We start from the raw sequence: 7,705 nt of genomic DNA, 5'->3' as shown, positions 1-7,705 counted from the left end.
GGGCAAAGGATATCAACAGACATTTCTCAAAAGAAGACATTCATACAGCCAACAGACATATGAAAAAATGCTCATCATCACTGGCCATCAGAGAAATGCAAATCAAAACCACAATGAGATATCATCTCACACCAGTTATAATGGCAATCATTAAAAAGTCAGGAAACAACAGGTGTTAGAGAAGATGTGGAGAAACAGGAACACTTTTACACTGTTGGTGGGATTGTAAACTAGTTCAACCATTATGGAAAACAGTATGGCGATTCCTCAAGGATCTAAAACTAGAAGTACCATATGACCCAGCCATCCCATTACTGGGTATATACCCAAAGGATTATAAATCATGCTGCTATAAAGACACATGCACACGTATGTTTATTGCGGCACTATTCACAATAGCAAATACTTGGAATTAACCCAAATGTCCATCAATGATAGACTGGATTAAGAAAATGTGGCACATATACACCATGGAATACTATGCAGCCATAAAAAAGGATGAGTTTGTGTCCTTTGTAGGGACATGGATGCAGCTGGAAACCATCCTTCTCAGCAAACTATCACTAGAACAGAAAACCAAACACCGCATGTTCTCACTCATAGGTGAGAACTGAACAATGAGATCGCTTAGACTCGGGTAGGGGAACATCACACACTGAGGCCTATTATGGGGAGGAGAGAGGGGGGAGAGATTGCATTGGGAGTTATACCTGATGTAAATGACGAGTTGATGGGTGCTGACGAGTTGATGGGTGCAACACACCAACATGGCACAAGTATACATATGTAAGAAACCTGCACGTTATGCACATGTACCCTAGAACTTAAAGTATAATAATAATAAAAGAATATATCAACTCAAAAAAAAAAGAAAGTGGAAATTTTCTGTTTACAGATAGGGCACAGGGTCTTATTACTGTTAGAAAGACATAGAGAGAGGAGTTAAAAAACCAAGGGTTTTATGCAAAGTACTGACAAGACTTCCCACAGACAAAAACCCCTTCTCACTATGTTGCTTTTTAAGGTCTAAAATGTTCCAGGAAAATGCTGAATTTCAGGTTTATGTAGTCAAAAGTTAGAAAAAGAAGGTTAATGCTCTATCGACTGTCCCCACAGTATGTGTCTCTGCAGGCAAAAAAGATGTGTCTCACAAAGAAACTGATTAGATATATATGGCAGTGCTGAGTTTTTTGAAGAGAAATAACCCAAAAAGATAAATTTTATTTGAATGTATGCCATCCCATACAATACCATGAATACCTGTCATTGGCTGACAAAAAGATACCAAATAAAAAATTTTAGACTACAATTTTGAATTCTTCCTGTTTTGGGGGGAAAAAAGTCACAAAATAGGAACTCTGAATTACATTTCTAATGACGAACTGCTAATAATCACTGCTAAGATTATATCTCCAGGTTGCAACATTGCATACAAAGAAGAAATACGAGGCACAGTAGCCACACAACGATGAAAAAAAAAAAAAGCAACAGAAAAGCCTGGAATTTTTGGTGCAACACTCTGATGGGTTGTCAGAAACTTGAGTTAGTTTTGAGGCCTTCACATATCACCGTGGTGTAGTCTTAACCAGAAACCTTTAGTTAACTTAGATATCCTTTTGGTCCCACGTGAGGAATAGATCCACTGTTAAGGAAAACAATTGGGACAGAGGTAACATTTTCAACAGCAGAGTGTGAAAGGAGACTACCAGTGTGTCTCCCAGCATCCCTTTCTCCTAATCCTTTCATGGATGGCAGCCAATCTATTGGATTTGATCTGACCCTGGCCCAGAGCTTTGTTTGCTCTTGAGAAATTAAAAAGAAAACAAAACAAAATGAACAAAGAAACAAAAACTGAGGAAAAGCTGCAGATATGAATGTAAATAGAGGACAAGCTACACAGATGAATGTAAATTAAATAATTAAATAGTATAGTATGGAGCTTCATTCCTACTCAACCTTGTTTTTTCTTTGTTTTTTTTTGTTTGTTTGTTTGTTTTTTGGATGGAGTCTTACTGTGTCACTTAGGCTAGAGTGCAGTGGCGTGATCTTGGCTAACTGGAAGCTCCACCTCTGGGGTTTAGGCCATTCTCCTGCATTAACCTACTGAGTAGCTGGGACTATAGGTGCCCACCATCACATGTGGCTAATTTTTTTTTTTTTTTTTTTTTTTTTTTTGTATTTTTAGTAGACATGGAGTTTCACCATGTTAGCCAGAATGATCTTGATCTCCATATCCTTGTGAAATGGCCACATTGACCTCCCAAAGTCCTGCAATTATAGGCACGAGCCACAGTGCCCAGCCCCTGCTGACACTTTTAATTAAACCCTTTCCAAGTCCATGAACTAAAAACGAAGTTTGCAGTCCCTCATTTTGAGGTGTCACACAGATTTTTTTAATCTCAAGAAAATTAAAAATTATGAATGCAAAATGTGAGATTATAGCAAATGTTTAATAAGTTAACTTCTGGTGGAGTAGAGTCAGTTGCTCACTTTGTGGAAGACAGTGATATTTTTATGGACTCGGAAGAAAGAAAATGTACTGAAAAAATGTCTTGAAAAAAGCACTACTCATCTTTTCTGGGACCTTGAGCCTAGAACTATTAATAGCTGAAGTAATGACTCAGCTTGTCTCAGGAACTCGCCCCTAAGCCACGTGAAAGCATGGCCCAGAAACCTGGCCTGGGACCAGAGGCTAAAATGATAATTTACAGAAACTTTGCTTGGAGTCTAAAGCATGTTTAGTAATTTAAGGGGCCCTTCATAACACACAGGAGTCCAGTGTGTACATGTTTGGAAAAAGAGAGAGGCTATTTCCTGGAAGCCCTCTGTTTAAACAAAATACATAACATTTGAATGGGGGGCATTTTTTTTTTTTTTTTTTTTTTTTTTTTCTGAGTAGCTGTGGGAATGCCTTAAGCACAAAAAATGTTGGGCTTTTGTTTTTTTGTTTTTTTTTTTTAATGTATTTGCATGGGCCACAGGATTGTGCAGGATTCTTAAATTTGTGTCTGCAGCCTGATTTTTCAGGCTGTTTCTCTGCTTATCAAAATGTTACCAATAATCCACCTCAACTATGTAGCTTTTCTTTGTCAATACTATTGAAGATGTAGGTAGTTTGTGAGCAGGGGAAGGCATCTTGTTTGAAGTTTCCTATGTGCAAAGCCTTTTTGTCCTGTGAAACAACCCAAGTCTTTTTAAATATTCTAAAATTTCGCATGCCTTCTCAGCAGTCATGTCAGAAAACCCTACAGTAAACAACTCCCAAATGTCAGAGAAACGTTCTCCCTGGAAACAGTCAAAACTAAATTTTGTTGCTTCAGCGTTTCTCAACTTCTTGATCTAGAGAATCTTTTAGTCATATCATCATCAGCTTTTCCAGTTTTAACATCCAGCCCTCCAAGTCCGTTACTACCCCTAAAGGAAATGCCCAGTGAATGAGGTGCCTGTAAAGTGCCTGTTTCTTTTTCATTACAGTACATCAAACAAATAAAGTAAGACCCTGGGAAGTTTTCTGATATATCAATAAATATAGAGAGCTTTCTAATATCTAGCCCTCTTTGTAGTCTTATGAGGGAAGATGTTACGTTATTCCTAAGCCAAAATCTTGCTGCTTCTGAGAAATAGCCCTACAGGCAACAGAAATGTGCTGGGCCAAATCACATTTCTTCTATAGCATGTCATAATAAACAAAAAGCAGTCAAAGAGAGAGAGTGAAGGAAAGATAAGACCATAATTTCCAGTAGCAAGAGACACAGAGCCCCTTGAAAACCCTAATTTAAGCCATAGTGATCCCATGGATAAGTGGGAAGAAAAAAAAAGGAAAAAATAAAGCAGGATTTTGGCCCTTAAAAGAGCCCAAATCTAAACCTTTCCCAAGCCAGGGCTATAGCAACATTTTTGGATCTTGCAGTTCCTGGCATTTCTATATTTCTGAATGCCACTGCCTTCTTCAGTGCCTGGAGAAGAGAAAGCTTGTGGCATGCATGCTTCACCTAAAGATTTGCAGGGAGCTGTCACCCGTACCAGCACCTGACCTGCATGCCTCATCACAGAAAACACATCTAGCTGTGTGCAGTGACTGGACTCAACCATCACTCACTTACACATCTGCCTCCATTCTGCACCTGGTGCATCCATAGCGAAATGAAACCTAAGCCCATAGTTTGAGCTGAGTGCAGCCTGGAGGATGGGTGTGTAAAATTATAAAAGCAGGTTCAAGAGAAACTTGCACAAAGGTGCCAGTATCCACAGAGATTCTTCGCTGGTGAAGCGACACCCTAGAGATCCTATGACAAAGGTGACATTCATCACCAGTGGCGAGTGGGTTATTCAATTTTGCCTATGTAATGCCTCCATAAAACCCAACAGGACAGGATTTAGAGAGCTTCTGAGTAGCTTAACACATACAGTGTTCTAGAAAATTGTGTGCTCATCAAAGCAGACACTGATAATTTTTAATGTCATACAGAGTGTAGGTGTCTTTTCTTTGTTTTGAAAGAAGTTTCTGCCATTAATAATGTGTCTAGAATTTTAACTTATTAAGTAGACCATACTCTAAGGTATCCTAAATCTGCATATTACAAATATTAGACCGTGGATATTTCCACCAAAATGATTCCATACTTCACTAATATGGTGCAACCAGTTTTACTTTAGAGAGATAAAGTTTTCTTCTGTTAACTGGGTAAGAACTAGGCATTTGTTAAAAATAAAGGAGAAAGAAAGAAAGAGAGAGAGAAGAAAGAAAGAAAAAGAAAGAAAGAAAAAAGGAAAGAAAGAAAGAAAAGAAAGAAAGAAAGAAAGAAAGAAAGAAAGAAAGAAAGAAAGAAAGAAAGAAAGAAAGAAAGAAAGAAAGAAAGAAAGAAAAGAAAAGAAAAGAAAGAAAGAAAGAACAAGTGATATCTCACCACAAATTGTAATCATATGTTCCACTTAGGAGAATGATCATTAGTGAATTTTATGTGAGAAATATTTATTCTAAAAGATAAGTCTTTTAATTTATAATTTTGTGTCTCTGAACTATTTGTGCCGCTATAAAGTCAAGGGCACCATCTCCAATAGTTCTGTGTCTTTCTTTGTGAGAGGAAAGCTGAGGCTGCTTCACACCCCCAGAAGACTCTGTATTCTGGGATATAAAAATAAGAAAACTAAACATTATTACAGAATTCTCCCTCATCCACATCTAATAAAACACAATTCTGGTCTAATATATGGTAGTAGCCATAGATATGAATCAGAGCGTGAAAGAACAGTCTAGTGTCCAACAGCCTGCCTTCATCTTTGGGCTTAAGTGTGCACAAAATAATCACATTTGGGCAAATAAGCTGTTTTGTTGCTTCTTTTAAGCTACAGTGCTTAAAAATGCCATGATAATTTAAATACCTAGCTTGGACATTTCCAGTTCTGTTTCCAAGCCTTAGCTATGTATGAAATTGCTTTGGGCTATGAAGCTGGATTAGGGCATCTTGCAACTCATGATGCATTTAGTTCAGTTCAGTTCTTGTGTCCTGAGCAGATGGACTGACAATTAAAACTCAATAATTTGATTTTCAACATACTTTAGCATGGATTCTATCCCTTGGGCTGAGGCCCAGATCTTCCTCAGCACCTCACACTCTCTCTCATTGGCCTGTTCCAACTCTGTCTTAATATTACAGTGAACAAGGGCCTTACATTCTTCCAGCACAACTCGCTTATATGAGGCAAGCTCCTTAATTTGAATCACAACCTCTTGGGTGAAAGTTCCAGTCAAAAACACCTGAGACACCTGGCCTTTGGCACATGCCTCCCATGCTGTCAGCTTTCATCCGGCAGTTAATATTTCATTGGCAGATGCTTTACCCATGATTTTCAGAAATGTAACAGTAGAACAGTCATCTGAACTCTGTCCAAAGGTTGTGTAAGGGGTTTTGTACCAGCCTTTTCATTAGCCCACATGAGATGACAAAGAGGCAGTATGGATGCACCTAGTCCAATGGCAGGCCGTTGACTGATACACCAATAGGCTTTTTAAATTGAATAAAACTATTCACAAAGTTGTTGATGGTATCCACGATTCCAAGGCTTTCTCTGTTTCTGTCTTTCCTTAAGTGCTTCACAAAGTACCCAAAATCAAGACCACAGCAAAAGACAATTCCAGCTGTGCTGAAGAGCACGAGATTGCTGTCATCCACAGCAGCCCTATTCACAGCACTCACCATTTCTTTAATTACTTCTGTATTCTGAGCATTTTTTTTCTGTCGATCTGGTTGATAGCAATATCTGGGTGAATCCATCCTCTTTCTTCACTACAATGTCTCTGTATGTGCCTGCACTTTCTGTTAGCCTTATGGTGAAGTACATCTTCTTGATAAAAGACTGGTCTCTGCCATCGTCAGTAACATTTCTTTGCCCAACTTTCACTCTTGGAACTGATGTATGCATGTCTGTTGTTCCATTGACTGTTAGTGGGTCTATTATATACCACTATAGCTTTTTTGGTAGCTGAGCCTGTGGCCATGGAAGTGGTAACTGAGCCTGTGACCGTGGAAGTAGTAACTGAGCCAGACATCTGAGACCTTAGTGTGTGTATCTGGGTCCTGTGTTCTATTCCAGCCTGTTCTGCACTGGGACCTGATGAAGTGTCGTTGACAAGTTTCCCTTCTGTCACCTTGAAGACCACCATGTCCTGCCAATCTGCTGCAATTGGGTCCAGTTTCTCAAGTTTCTGAATGCCACTTACAGTTTTCTTGTTGTAAATGACTGGCTGTTTTTGGATCTGTGGTGTTTGCCAGTCACGAGCATTTTAGAAGAGTTCTTAGAATAGTTTGCTTTGGTAGATCTGGAAGTTCCTTTTCTGGCATTGTTTGAGAAAACTCTACTTGTTGTGGTCCATGTCAGTTTTTTCTGTTTTTCACTCTGTCGTCTATTAAAATCACGTATACATTTTTCACAGTTCATGAGGTGCTGCTCTGGTTCCCAAGTGTCATCCTGTTTGTCGTAACCTTTGCACCAAACCAAATACTCTGTATTCCCATTTTTGTCTTGTCTTTGTCAACAATAGTTTCAACTTCAAACTCCTGGTAAGCCATGAAGAAAGACACAGGATTGGAGCAGTTGCTGTGCCAAATTTGTTTCAGTTGTATCTCCACACAGTCACTTCTTTCTGCCTCCAGTGCTTCACCAGGTTCTCCGTATGGATGAGGCTCTTCTACTTCATCACCACTGGTGCAGTGAAAATTGTGTCAAGTAGCAGCTATGCTATGTGCCTTAGGCTTTCCACACTTACTCCCTGATGAGACAGCTTGGGCTTTGTCTCATGGTGCCTGAGAGCTTACTCAATAGCCTCAGGGAAGAGTAACTAAATCCACAGCCCCTACCCTCTGATGTAGTACAGAAAGCTTTCTTCCTTCCTGTTACTCTTTTGTGTTTGCTTGTTTAATTGTGGTTGCAACAATGATTATATTAAACATTCCAATGTTATAACATTTTAAAAGTTACACTAGCTTACCTTCAGTAACATACAAAATGTTTACTCCTGTATAACGTAACTCCATTTTTCACTTTCTGAGTTCCCTTTATGGCTTGTATGTCAAAAACACAAATTAGTGATAGATTTTTTAAATTAAATATACTAGTGTTTTATGTGGAGAACAAATTGTGGCAGTGCACATTGTTAACTTTCTTATCTTATTTTTTTTGTGTGTATTTATCTTTTTCTTAATCT

The 7,705-nt window shown here is 38.7% G+C and overlaps 1 pseudogene; it reads right to left on the bottom strand.

Moving 5' to 3' along the window:
- Window positions 1–5,527: 5,527 nt before the first annotated feature.
- LOC126947107 (testis-specific chromodomain protein Y 1-like) lies at window positions 5,528–7,070 on the bottom strand (annotated as a pseudogene).
- Window positions 7,071–7,705: the final 635 nt, after the last annotated feature.

Source organism: Macaca thibetana, chromosome Y, assembly GCF_024542745.1.
Source record: "Macaca thibetana thibetana isolate TM-01 chromosome Y, ASM2454274v1, whole genome shotgun sequence".
Lineage (NCBI taxonomy): Eukaryota > Metazoa > Chordata > Mammalia > Primates > Cercopithecidae > Macaca > Macaca thibetana.
Note: the sequence above shows the minus strand (reverse complement) of the source record. Positions and strands in the feature narration are given on the sequence as shown.